This window comes from Solanum tuberosum, unplaced genomic scaffold (genome assembly GCF_000226075.1).
Source record: "Solanum tuberosum cultivar DM 1-3 516 R44 unplaced genomic scaffold, SolTub_3.0 scf00013, whole genome shotgun sequence".
In the NCBI taxonomy this organism is placed as follows: domain Eukaryota; kingdom Viridiplantae; phylum Streptophyta; class Magnoliopsida; order Solanales; family Solanaceae; genus Solanum; species Solanum tuberosum.
In genome coordinates, this window is record NW_006238940.1 from 2,319,224 (window position 1) to 2,333,113 (window position 13,890).

At 31.1% G+C, this 13,890-nt stretch overlaps 1 long non-coding RNA gene across 15 annotated transcripts; it reads left to right on the forward strand.

The window, feature by feature from the left end:
* The first annotated feature begins 500 nt into the window (after positions 1 to 500).
* Positions 501 to 5,565, forward strand: LOC102605240 (uncharacterized). 15 transcript variants are annotated; one of them, XR_001474990.1, is made up of 6 exons: positions 782 to 1,240; positions 2,072 to 2,993; positions 3,151 to 3,278; positions 3,426 to 3,512; positions 3,629 to 4,876; positions 5,210 to 5,565. It is a non-coding gene; the product is annotated as an uncharacterized lncRNA (long non-coding RNA). The 15 variants fall into 15 exon arrangements; XR_001474992.1 differs by having other exon boundaries at positions 3,447 to 3,512; XR_001474979.1 differs by lacking the exon at positions 782 to 1,240 and adding an exon at positions 501 to 588 and having other exon boundaries at positions 3,151 to 3,512.
* The last annotated feature ends 8,325 nt before the right edge of the window (positions 5,566 to 13,890 follow it).

Genomic DNA, 13,890 nt, shown 5'->3' on the forward strand with positions numbered 1-13,890 from the left:
CTAATAAAATACACAACATGATATAACATGAGAAAATACAATTAATAACTTAAACTTGACTTTATTATAACCAAATATTACTTTCTCAATGATGAATCGTTGTCTTTAAAAATGAGGCATCCTTAATCCTTCTTAGGACCCCAAATTTGAAGGACTCAATTTTTTTTATAGTAGTATTAAAATTATAATAAGTATTTTTTAACAAAATAATTATATTAGATCTATTAATTTGTTTGTCTCTCTTTTAGTTTGTTTCGAAACTCTAAAGATTATTTTTTTCTTTTTTGTCAATTTTTAAATTTAACTTCCACATGATATGTTTAACACCACAAGATTAAAAAAATATTTTGATATTACCCTTATTCAGAAGTGGGACTTGGGTTGGGACTAACACAACTTTAAGAAGTGGTACCAAAAACATTTTTAAGTTGTACTATAAGGCCTCATAGTTTTTGGTCCTTTGTGGCTCAATTTGATTGGGTATTGACAACTGAAGTCTTTTTATTTCCACGTGTGAGCAATTGAGATTGCTTTCTAAGAGTAATTAGAGCTCTCAATTCAATCTCTTTCAAGAGAAAGTTAAAACTGGTAAGTTTTTGGCCTTCAGATTAAAATCTCTGCTTTTCTTCTTATAAGTTTTTAGTTTACTTAATCTTCTCACTCTTTTGTTTAGATTTTTCAGATTTTGATTTTCTTATTTTTCTCACCCCTTTTCCCCCTGATTTTCGTTTTTATTAGAGGTAGATCTGTTGTCAATTTTGGATCCAATTCTTGGGTGATTTTCTGATTTTTTTCTTAGTTTGTTCTGAAATTTTCTACTTGCATGTTCCTAACGGAGATTAGTTTAATGTTGAATTTTCTTTTGCCAATCAATTTTCTACTTGCATATTTTTAATAGAGGTGAGTTTATTGTGGATTTTTCTACTTGCATGTTTCTAATCGAGTTTAGATTTTGTTTCTATGTTCTCTAATTTTCTTCATTTCATCGTCGTCTTTTTAAATTTTTGCTTTTCCGTAATGACTCTGTTCTACTTTCATTTGCCAATAATTGAATGTAACAACCTTTTACTTTAGAGAAATCAGAATATGCAACAAATATAACTACCCAGATACTCATAAAGACTCTGCTATGTCAATGAATTTTCCGTTGGTGCTCTTATATTCTGTCTCTTTACTTGCTGGTAATTAATAAACCTGCTCTGAAGGTTACACCAAAAAAGGAACAAATATAACAAAGCAGGTACTAATCCTTTTTGAAATTCACATTTTGAATTGTTTTTTTATTGGGAAGATCCAACCATGGATTCCATGAAGGACTTCCATCTAAGCTCGATGTTCCCTGTAACTCATCTTTTTAATTTCTTCCTTTCCTTTCTTCTCCAAGTACATGCAACGACCTATGGTAAAAAATTAACAAATTTAAAAAATGCCCACATCAAGAACAAAGCGGTTGAAACACAACATTTCAATTATTTTTTGGATTCTTATGTGTGCGTATCATCAATTTTATCTATTTTGCTTATGCATGATTCAAAATATAAATAGATACGTATATAACTCTGGATCTTTTCTTTAATGCACACACTGCATCTAAGGTGCTTTCTGTGCTGATAGTTTAGTTCACTTTAATTTAATTTTCCCGATAATCTTACTTCTGTTACATCTACCTGCTCTGGGGTTGAAACGCGAAGAAGTGGAAGGAGTTGCTATTTATGTTTTTTGAGGTTTTAAAGCAATCGTTCTTTAGTTATTGCACTCTCATTATCTGTAATCGTCACTTGTTCTTTTGGGTTGTTTCCTATTGGGTTTCAATATGCATGTACCAATTTTTTTGATATGCTTATTCAATATTCATGTTTGAATTGAGATATTCAGGTGCAATCTTATGAGATGTGTTGCAAATTCTGTGTTCTATCGTTAAAATTTATATTGCATGATTAACTTAATTTAAGAATTGGTGCAACAAAGGTGTTTGATAGTATGTTCTAACCAACTAAAAGACTTTTTCATTTCTTTTCCCTACAGATACCATTCCTCACTTATACATTTGATATTTACATGATTTTTGTAGTGTGGGGTGATTATTATCAGAAAGAACAAGCAAATTTGAAGGGATGTGTAGTGATGGATCATTGTAAAATGGAGCAAAACAGGGCAATGTGAGACTCAGAGCCTGTCTCTTCTTCTTTATGTGGGATATGGTATGTTTAAAATCCTTCGGACATCAATCACTACAACTTTAGAAAAAGAGAAACGTTGTATTTTTCATATATTTTTAAAAAAACATAGACAGGGAGAGCGAGAGAAAGAGGTATGAGCAAGGTACAGTGAAATTACTTCATTCCCAGTGTTCCAGAATGATATGCGCTCGAGGATCACGCCTCTGTGAGCTTCTCTTTTCTATATTTATTCATATTTACTCTAGACTGTACATCACTTCATGTACTTAAATAATGATTGCATTGGTATTAATCTACAAGGTGTGGTCATCTAGAAAGTGAGTACTAAATACCTATGGAAAATAAAATACTCATTCGCTTTTTCGTTACATGGTTACAGATGGGAAAATCAAGAGTAGGGATTAAGATCTAGAGGGTTGTTGTGATTAATTATATTTACTAAGAGCCACAAAATCAGTATCTTTTTATGTTCATTATGGTTGTGTTGACACATTATTGGACTTAGTCCAGAGAGCTAATGTATCTCTCAAGAAAAGATTGGAAACTACATATAAGATGTAGATTCTCTTAATGGTGTGAGGTCTTTCGAGAAAAACCTTACAATCATGGCAGTCACAATCATTTACAAGCTTTATGCCAATTTGAACTTTATTACAGTGGACTTTTGTGTTTGGAGTTCATAGTTGCTCATGTGAAGATGAAACATCTTCTTTCCCTCGTAGGCTTCTTTTCACTTTAAATTAAAATTCATTCACTGACTTTTAAATTCTTGGAAAGTATTGTTTCAATATGTTGATAAAGTTCTTCAATCATGTAGATTCTCTATTTTCAACTTATTCAATATATATTGTGTCCATTTTCAGATGTTGAAGGAATATTTAGATTCAAATCGCACTAATATTACCCTTATATATAAATGAGCAAGAGAAGGATGAACACTGCAATCAATAATTGTAGAAAAATCAGAGAGAACCAAGCTTGGGCTTGACTTTTTGGGCTGACACATTAAGGTTATTTGCGTCAGTCGCATAATCCTCAGGGGTATTGGGAAGAACTCAATAAAAATATAGACATGCTATGTGACTAAAATTCCCAAAGGTTAGTAATGCATTCACGTTCTGTCAATTATTTGATTGCCTTTCAACTTACTTACGATCTATATTGGATTGGAGTTGGTTAATGAGTCTTACCCTTTTTCTTTTTGGTAAGGCAATTCGTTCTAATTTCAAAAGTTGAACTTAACAGAAAACAGTATTGGGCTTGTAGTAGGGACAACAAGGCGGATGGAACTCGAGATGAGCAAGATGAGAAGTACATCACTCGATACCATTAGTAAGTTCCTTGAATTCTATATTTTCTTGGGAGAACAAGTTATTATCTTTTAATTTTTGATAATCAAGATTAGCTTTAATTTAATTGTTTTATGTGTCAATTTGTACCCCAGAGAGAGAGAGAGAGAGAGAGTTGAATTTGAGAGTATAGAAGGTCCCTGAGATCGAGCAGTAGGTAATCTAACGTCGTTTTGCTCGATTATTGCCATTTTTCGATTAGATTATTGTTGTTATTTAACGGAAATCAGTTCATGCATATGAATAATATTGGGTGCTTCAAAATGGTGATGAGTATGCATAGAATATTTCAGATTTGTTTCTTGTATGGTGTCTCGAGTCTGTTTTTAATGCTAATAATGATTGATGGTGGGAAAATTCTGCACATAATTTCAGAGTACACAAACTCTTGTTGTTTCTTCTGATTGGGAAAGAATAGGGGTTTGGGAATTTTTAGGAAAGATTTATTTTATTTCTATTCAAGTACAAGTAGACTTCAACTGAGCTCAGAAAGTATAAAATATCAACTCTTATATAAAGAGTGTTCATCCATGTATATACTCAAAAGACAAGAATATGTATGCCATCAACTTAGTGGACCAGATGATAAATCATAAGACTTATTATTTCAGAACTTTCAAGACATTATGATAGAAGGAAAAGTGTTGATAAAATTGAATGTCAAATGGTTTCTTTCTCGTGATAATTGATATCAATTGGTGGAGAAAAAACAAGCCTAACCTATAAGTGCAACTTTTGTTGGATGATAAGGATTACTATTTTGGAAGTCTATTACTAACAAATAGAAAGAATGTACTTCGTACACAACTTCCAGATTGACAATAGTTAACAAGTAAAGATTGTGCTATTGCAATAGTAGCATTTATCAAAGGGTACTATTTGATTCTTTAACTCTCATTATTTGGATGTTTTTATTATTGTTACTTGAATTTAGTGTTCAAATTCTATTATCGATCTTCATATTTTGTGATGTATGAACTCATGTTCATTTTGTATTATCATGTCAACTGCTTCTCCTAGCATATGATAAACGAAGAAGATATTCACAAACCCAAATGATACTACTTTAATTTGGTTGTTTTTTCTATTTATTGCTTGTGACTCATATATTATGAGATATGGTTGTAATGTGTCTAAAGCTTGAGATTCTGAAAGTTACTAGCAATGAAAAAAGTTTATGAAAAGCTTTTGAAGTACCCTAACCACAAACATTTTGTTTGACACGACATCTACGAATATGCTTACCATGACCCTTGGACAAGTGATTTGCAGCGTCTTTGGACCATGGTACTTTGTATAACCAAGAGTAAATAAGAGAGAGAGAGATGATTATGAGACACCGAAGAGGTAGGAAATTTATTTATTTTTGAATGTCACATGTCTATATTCCTTCCTGTCTGTCTTTCTATCTTTTTCATTTATTATGCTATTTTGTAATATTAGAGTTCAATGTTTGCCTTACAGATGATGCATGATATTGATAGATTGAGTTTCATTATTCGTTTCATTTCAGTATCCCCACTCCTCCATCCATTGACATCAGTTTATCATAGGAATGAAATATAGGCATTGATTGTAAAACATTATATGTATCTTCTTTTTGCTCTTTCTGCATATTTATTTTTGGTAGATTCTGTATATGGACATGGTAATTTGTTCAAACATTTTTATGGAATTTAGATTAGCACAGAATGTAATAGAGGCTGACCATTAATCACATTGAATTGACATTTGGGGATAACAGAGGGACAAACTTTGATCCTAACTTCTAAGTGGCTCAGCAGAGGAAACAAAAAGGAGAATGGAGGAGAAATCAGAGCTGAAGATTCCTGTAATTCCATGGCGACTCTGGATTAACTTTAAGACCGTATTCGTCTCTTTCTAGATGTATGGAAAAAAAGGTGACTCAATTAATCATATTTTCCCAAAGCAGACTTGTAAACATTGATAATAAGAAATGCCTCTTTCTGTTTTCTCCGTAGACTAATGTTGTACTGTTATTATACGAGAAAATCAATAATACAGTTAAGTATTGATATTTTGTTATGACGCTAAAAAGATCACATCAAAATTCAGAATGTTGGGCCCGTGCTATCACCTATCTAGTTATATATATATGTATGTATCTTTAGTTTAAAACAATAGAAAACAAATTATGCTCTTGTCTCAAGCTCTGTAAGACCCATATACACTTTCTGGTAAAATAAATAACATGATATAATATTACAAAATACATTTAATAAAGTAAACATGACTTAGTTATAATCAAATATTATCTTCCTGCGATATTTAGAAAAACTCTAGGTGTACGGAATTGTTTGTGTCAGTGGTTGCCGCTCAATCGCTTCTTCTATCTTTTTTCATTTGGTCTATTGCTAAGTCATTCTCTTTTTTTTCACACAGCGTTTAAACCCTTTATCTTAATTAAATTGTGGAAAGAAAAAAATTGTTAAATAATGCTGCTGTAGCCACTAGCCTGTACTATCTTTATTTTTTTTTATTCGAACTCGTTCTGGCCACACAATATAGTGGGAACTTCTGTCCACTATATTGGGATCCCATTTTCTTTACTTAAAAAAGTGTATAAAATGATTCTGTATGGAAAATACTTTTCTTCTGCTATATATATTTCTATGCTATTTGATAAGAAATTCACGAGAAATTAAAAATGCTAAAAATGAAAGGCTGATTTAAAAAGTATTGCAGAAGAGAATATGGAATGAAAATTGTAACAAACAACATATAGTTTTTTTTCCATTTAAGTTCAATAATTTATAAATAGAGAATAGCAAACAAAAATTAATGTGCAATTCATGTACTGGCCTTATAGTTGCCAAGCAGTTGTGCTTTCTTTGATTTGATTGTTGGCATAACTATATCTGTTACAATGTTAAAAGCATTTGACTCCTTACTAACTATGTGCCACATTTCAACACCACGAAGTCAAAAAAATATTGTGACATTTCAGTTCTTATGGCCAGGCTGAAAGGCATAGTCGAAGGACAACATATGAATATTCCTATACTACTCCAGATAAGAAAGAAACTTGGCAAAAAGAATGGAGAAAACTAAAATTGGTAATATACACTCTTGATTTTTTCATACAGGATGGTTGAGTTCATCCGAAATGTACTTTTCTTCATGTTAACATAAATTTTTTGTGCCTCTTCAAAATTAAATAAGAAGATTCACGGAAGTTTAGGATTAGATTCTCTTTTAATCCTCTTAAATTTTTATCTCATATTCTCAAACCTCATACTACTATTTTGAGCTTCATCGATTTAGAGTGTAGTGTAGATTTGATGACTGAACAAGACCTGTACAGCCTTCCGTTAAATTACTACTCAAGTCTAATCCTCATTATGTACCATGTTCTCCTTTCTCTTCTTATATTTTACTCGAAAATTCTTCTTATTTTCTCTTAGTTAAATTGATCGAGCCTAACGTTAGCCAAGAACTTGAAAATGAATCATTCAATGATGAAGAGTACAGAAAATAAAATAGAAGAAGTGACTCTAACTACTTCTTTTCACTTAAATAAAATATTGAGAAACAAGCTGAATTAAACCACCCCAAATAAGGGTATTCGTGAGAATGATCCACAGTAGAATTAATTTAAATTTTGAAAAAAGTACACAAATAGACCTTAAAACTAAATTAATTAATTATCTAAAAATGACCAACCCAAACTAATTCCCTAAATGGTCAATCGGATGTCCCCTTTTTGTTTTGAAGTTAACTTTTGTTAATATTTTTAAATCCTCTTTATTTGAGGTAAAATATTCATTCATCAGGTATATAAATTACTTTAGAAAGAATTATTTGTCTACTACACTAAATTGTTCTCCTAATTTTAATGGACATAAATACAAGACATAAAGTCAAAACTCTCTTTTCATCTTTTATCACTTTGTAAAGAATGAGATAATTCATTCTAATTTTCATCAAGTAGGTCATTATTTTTGTTTGTTAAACACCTATAAAACAAATTTTAAGTATATTCAAAATTAATCTATAGATGGATCATTAGACTTTATTGCTTCATATAGTTTATGAAAATTGTTAATATATTGACACTCATAATTTTAATCTTTTTCTCTTGAATAATTTTTATATAAGTTAAAACAAATTAAACAATTACACTAACCACTTCTTATGGATCCAGTATTGATGTACATTTGCACGCATCCTTTTTGGCTTTGCTGGATTGAGGCATTTATGTGTTTCTTATCCCCTTATATGAATACATTTTTGCTTAAGAGATAATTTCATGATCATTTGCATACTCAAATGCTTGATCATAATGGTAATTAAAGGACTCTCTACATTTCAGAAATTTCAACCTTTCAGGTTGTCCAGAATGTATAAAAATACAATCTATCAACTGTTGTTTCAAAAGTGAGATCATCTCCCTCTTCAAAATAGCGTAGGATGGTGTAATTGCTTCAATATTATAAGTTTTTTTTATCAAAAATTAAATATACGGCGTATGATAAAATATTAATTACATCCACATAATTATATTATTATTATTATAAGAGAAAATAGTCAAATGCCCCCTCAACCTATTATCGAATTTTTGAATACACACTTATGTTTCACGGGAGTCCAAACACCTCCCTAGACTATTTTAAAATAGAAGGGCTAACCCATCGGTGGCCTCCTAAATTTGGCACGATTTTTCACTTAGACACTTTAACTAGGCTTTGTTCATTTTAGACACCTCATGTCACGCCTAACTGTGTCAATTTGACACTTTCTGCTGAGATGGCATAGCAAGTGTGATACACTCACTAGACGCGCGTGAGAGCTTCATTTTACCAAATTTTTAAAAAAAAAAATCTTCTTCTTCTTCCCCATTTTTTGGCTACCATTTTCCAAGCTTAAACTCTTTCCATGGTGAAAATTTTTTGACGATGTCACAAACAAAAAGTGAATTCTAGCGCCCATAAATTTTAAGCTTAAATACTTTCACTTATTTTGTTGTCCTTCTTCCTCAAAATAATTTGAGAAAATCAACATAAATTTCAAGAAGAAAAAAACACTCAGAAATGGCAAGAAATCATATTTTCAATTATCAAATCCTACATTCACAACAAACAATTTTAGCGTTCCAATCCATTTGTATGCCTTCTCACATCATAATCACAGAAAAAGTCCAAATCAAATAGATAAGCGATATAATTTTTAGTAGAAAGTTTGGGACCTCCATATATATGTACCAAAAAACCAAATTTTGACTTGCATTGACCCAGAAATCCAAAAAAAAAAAATAATTTATATATATGTCACGTGTCTTTATTTAATTCGTCACTTTGACACGTCATCAGCGAGTGTGTTAACACACACCTTACAAATTTGGCAGATTGTCGAAAAAGTGTCAAAATGACACAGTTGGGCATGACATGAGGTGTCTAAAATGAACAAAGCCTAGTTAAGGTGTCTAAGTGAAAAATCGTGCCAAATTTAGGAGGCCACCGATGGATTAGCCCAAAATAGAATAATTACACCCTTAAATGCTCACATGGCATAGAGAGTGTCCTCACTCTCTTGGAGGCATGTGGAAGTCAGAAGAATTGATAAAAATATTTTATAATATTTTAATTTAACTTTTTGTTAAATATATATTTTTTTACTCTTCTCTTTAAGTTCTATGCTTCTTTTTTCTTTTTTCCCTCTCTTTCTCATTACTCAACATGCACCCCACCACCATTTTCTCCATCTTGAACCACCATCACTACACTAACCATATCTTTTTATCCATCTTTTAATATAATTTTTTTACAATTTATTTCACTATTTTCTACAACTAACACTACAAATCATCAAATATTATTAAAATTATTATTCATATTGCCGAAAAAATCAAATTGTCCTTAATCTCACTATTCCAAAAAAAATCACTAAAATAAAGAGAGAGAAAAAGCAGAAGAAGATAGATAGGAGAAACAAAACCTAAAAAAATAGAATTATTAAACACCTTCCATCATAAAAATTCATTCTATTATTGAATTTGTTTCAATTATTGAAGAAATCCAGTGAATTAAAACAATTATGACTATAAAATAAAAAATTTCGATCATCAATTTCATAAAACAAACTAAACATGAGTTTTGGGTATATGATCTGGGTCATCCATCTTTTTTTTCATTTTTATCAATCTCAAATTAGTTCAAAATATCAACACCATTAATCTACCTTGTCACCAATTTTAGGTCAATAACATATATCAACCATCAGATCTTATTTTCAATCTCTATTGTTGTTTGGTGAAGACCCAAGAATTTAACCAACGACAACTCGTAAATAAAATATTACACATGGAAACAAAGAAATAACATAATAAAAAAAAAAAAGAAAAAAGAGATGAGTAATCAAGCTCGTCAAGGTGCAAGGATGATATAAAGTGATGAAAAATGATAATAAAAACAGCTTCGATCTTTTTCGTGGATGACTAATTTGGAAGAAGTGAATGAAAAACAAAAGAGAAGAAGAAGAAAGAGGAATAAAAAAAATAAAGATATTTTTGTAATTAATGAAAAAGGGAATAAAAAGGAAAAACTAAATATAAATAATAAAAAATAACAGTTGCCAGCGAGTGGGCATCACTACATGTTGAGAATGTGGTTGTCTAGTTTTAGGGTGGTATATATTTTATTTTTGAAAAATCCAGGGGGGGTAATAGATCCCTGCAAAGTATAAGTGTATAGTTGAGAATTCGATAATAGGTTAGGGAGACATTTGTTTATTTTTTATATAATCAATATATATAGGGTGGCATATATAATTAATCACTTGATTTATTATTATTATTATTGATTATTTTTTATTTTCTATATAATCAATACATATAATCATTTCATTAGATAAGACATTTGATATAAAATATAGGAAAAATGTACAAGTACCCCCTAGACTATGATCGAAATCCCAGAAACACACTTTAACTAAACTAAGGTCCTATTATCCCCCTGAACCCATATTTTTTTTGTAATTTTCTGCACCTTTTTGGCTTATGTGGCATCCAAATATTTTTCACGCGCCTCAATTGCGTGGAGTCACGGAGTGTGCCACGTAAGACAAAAGGTGTACAAAATTACAAAAAAAATAAGTTCAAGGGGGTAATAGGACCTTATTTTAGTTAAGGTGTGTCTCTGAGATTTTGGTCATAGTCTAGGGGGATACTTGTGCCTTATCCATAAAATATATATTTAAACATGTACATAGTAACCGACATTGCAAACTAATTAAAACTTGTGTAAAATTAAAATAATAAAGATATAAATATGTATATAATAAGTTGCACAATACAACTTTGATTTCATAAAAATCTATAGGAATCCACAACAAATCAGTATGAAAATTGTTACGGCTAAGCACTTGCTCGGTAATTCAATTGATGTCACACAATGATCTTCTTCAAATTGAGGATGAATTAATTAAGTTCATTTTCTATATCACCGAAATTGAAATAGTGAAATACATTGTATGTGATGTGACAAATAAACATATATTGATATATTTATTGATTAAAATGTTGAATTCAATTACTTCGTAAGCAAATTCATATCAAATTTTGATGTGAATTATAAACTGACAGAGAACTGTATTCATATTTTTAAAATACAATCCAATAAAACAACCATGTTATGTAAAAATAATGTTGTATACTTTTATGCTCCACTTTGTAAAGCCTACAAAAGAAAATATCAACTAAAAAAATGTATATTATATAATAGGGAATGGGAAGGGGATATGGGATATTGGGGTGGCTAAAGGGTATTTGAAATGGTAAGTAAGATTTTAAATTTTTGAGGAAAATATTTGATATTTGGGGATGACTTCTAAATTTTGGGGGAACAATTTGACATTTAGGAATTTTATATTTTTGGGGTGAAACTTATATTTTTTATTTGATTTATTTCCAAACCAAAAATAAGAAATCTTCTTTTAAAGTGCATTGAGCAAGAAATAATAACCCATTAGATAGAAGAATTCTTGCAAAATCAAATTAACCAAACAAGTTTAGTAAAATTAAAATTATGTTTCTATATGTTTATTTACTTATTTTAAATAAAGTCTTATTATGTTAAAGTAATTATAACCAAATTGACTTTCAAAAAATGCAACATGACAAATAAAAGTGGACGGAGGGAGTAACACATACCACATTTGCCTTGGTCATCGATACTAAGGAAGCAATTTTTGCCCAACCACGTAAATTTGACCTAAAAATAACAAAGAAAGGATTATATACTTTAAAAATAAAAAAATAAAATACATTCCTAAAGAAACTCAATTGAGCAATCCCAAGGGTTGTCACGACCCAGGGGTACACCCTAGATGTAACATGGCGTACTAGACCCCAAAAAGCCTAACACAAGCCACTTAGCATATCATAACATAAAGTAAATAGAAATGATACAGAAATTTTAAAACTTTTCTTTACAATCGAAGTCTTTTATAAAAACAAGCAGAAGTCTAGACTTGTCTCAATATAGGCATCTATTACAATAGTTCAAAATGAGAAGGGACACATCCCATACAAACATAGTCCAAAAATGAAATACTAGAAATGAAAATCAAAGTGACACATCCGTCCTCGAATCATGAGAGCTCACCACAAGCTAGGAGAATAGTTGAATCCAAGTTTGAACCAAATGGTGACCGCCTTAAGAACCGGACCATACACTTGGGAAAAGTATAGGAAAATATGGATTAGTACAAAAATGCACTAAGTATGATAGTCATGCATTAAAACCTTGAAAACATGCTAAAAGGGGACATTTCATTATAAATCATGCTATATGCCAAGTTTGAACATCATCATAGAGATAGTTGGAAAAACATAACTCATAAACATAACCTATATATAGATTATCATAGCATAAAAGAACCACTTCATATACACCCTCAAAGTCTACTTGTGCAATGCATGAATAAGATCTCATAATCTCATCCATACTAAGTAAACTCTTAGGCCATCATAATCATACTTACCATCTTTGAACCTCATCCTTAGCTTAATTCTCATGGACAAGGGAACCTTCACCTTTAGTCAAACATAACAAGGAAAGCAACTTTAGCAACAATCCAATCTAAATATACATCATATAAGAGAAACACTTCATAAGTAACCTCAAGTCACACTTTGCAATGCATGGATAAGACCCCATAATCCCACCCATGCTAAGTACCACTCTTGGTCACCACTCATATTTGTCATCTCTTAAAACTCTTGAACACTGTGAAGTACTTCCTTAAGCACATCTTAGTTCATTAATTGTGTTGGACTCTAGGAGATGCTTCTTCAAGCATAATCTTAGTTCATTACTATTCTTGTTGTAATTGGGATATAGCCTTAACCGACATGAGAACATGTGAGTTATCACATGATTCCTCTCGGTGTTACCCACACCGTCAAGGGTTGGTCCACTTGCCTAAGGTAGAACCGGTTTGTTAGCTTAGTCGGATCCACTAGCTAACTTTCATACGGGGAATGTAGTTATGGGATACAGAGATTGCTACTAGAAACCTAAACTCCACTAGATGAAGGCTTCCATGTCATGAGACATACTTTGGGAAATCCAGACTCTACTAGGTGAGAGTTCCCATTTTGGAAGCCCGAACTCAACTAGGTGGGAACCTCCATCTCATTTCAATATCCACTCGGTGCTAGGCCTAAATCCCACAAGATAGTCATTAAGTCTCTACATCGACTCAAGTTTCATGAAAAGATATCCCTGACAATCAATCCAAGTTAATTCATTAAAATAACTCTTTAGACCATACGTGAGCAACTATCACCATCCATGTTCTAAGTATAAAGGTTCTTTAGCCTTCAGTTCAATTAGGTGAGAAAAGTCATTCAACCCTAGAACCATTACTATGTGAGAACACCTTTCATACTAAGTTCATTATGAATTCATGAGAATAGCCTTTCAATCATCACAATATCATTATCATAATCATACATATGTGTGTATATGAGAATGTCCTTTCAACTACACACAACATGATTATATCACTTTACACTCAAAGTGTTCTTAAAACATATGCATAACCTTCACAAACATGCATAATTCTCATACTTTACCCCTCAAGAGACAAAGATCATATTCAATCAACACATCTAGAGTTACTACATTAGACATGAATAATAACATGATTCAATTAACTCAACTACTACAAGCATAATCTCATAATATTCTTCTATAATCAACAAACCCACATCACAAAGTCATAAATTGGGAATATGGGGATTTCATGGATTCATGGGAGATTTCATCATAAAAACCATAATAATCATCAATTCAATCATAATACAAAGTAATTAAATCATAAAAATCATTTTTGAAAGA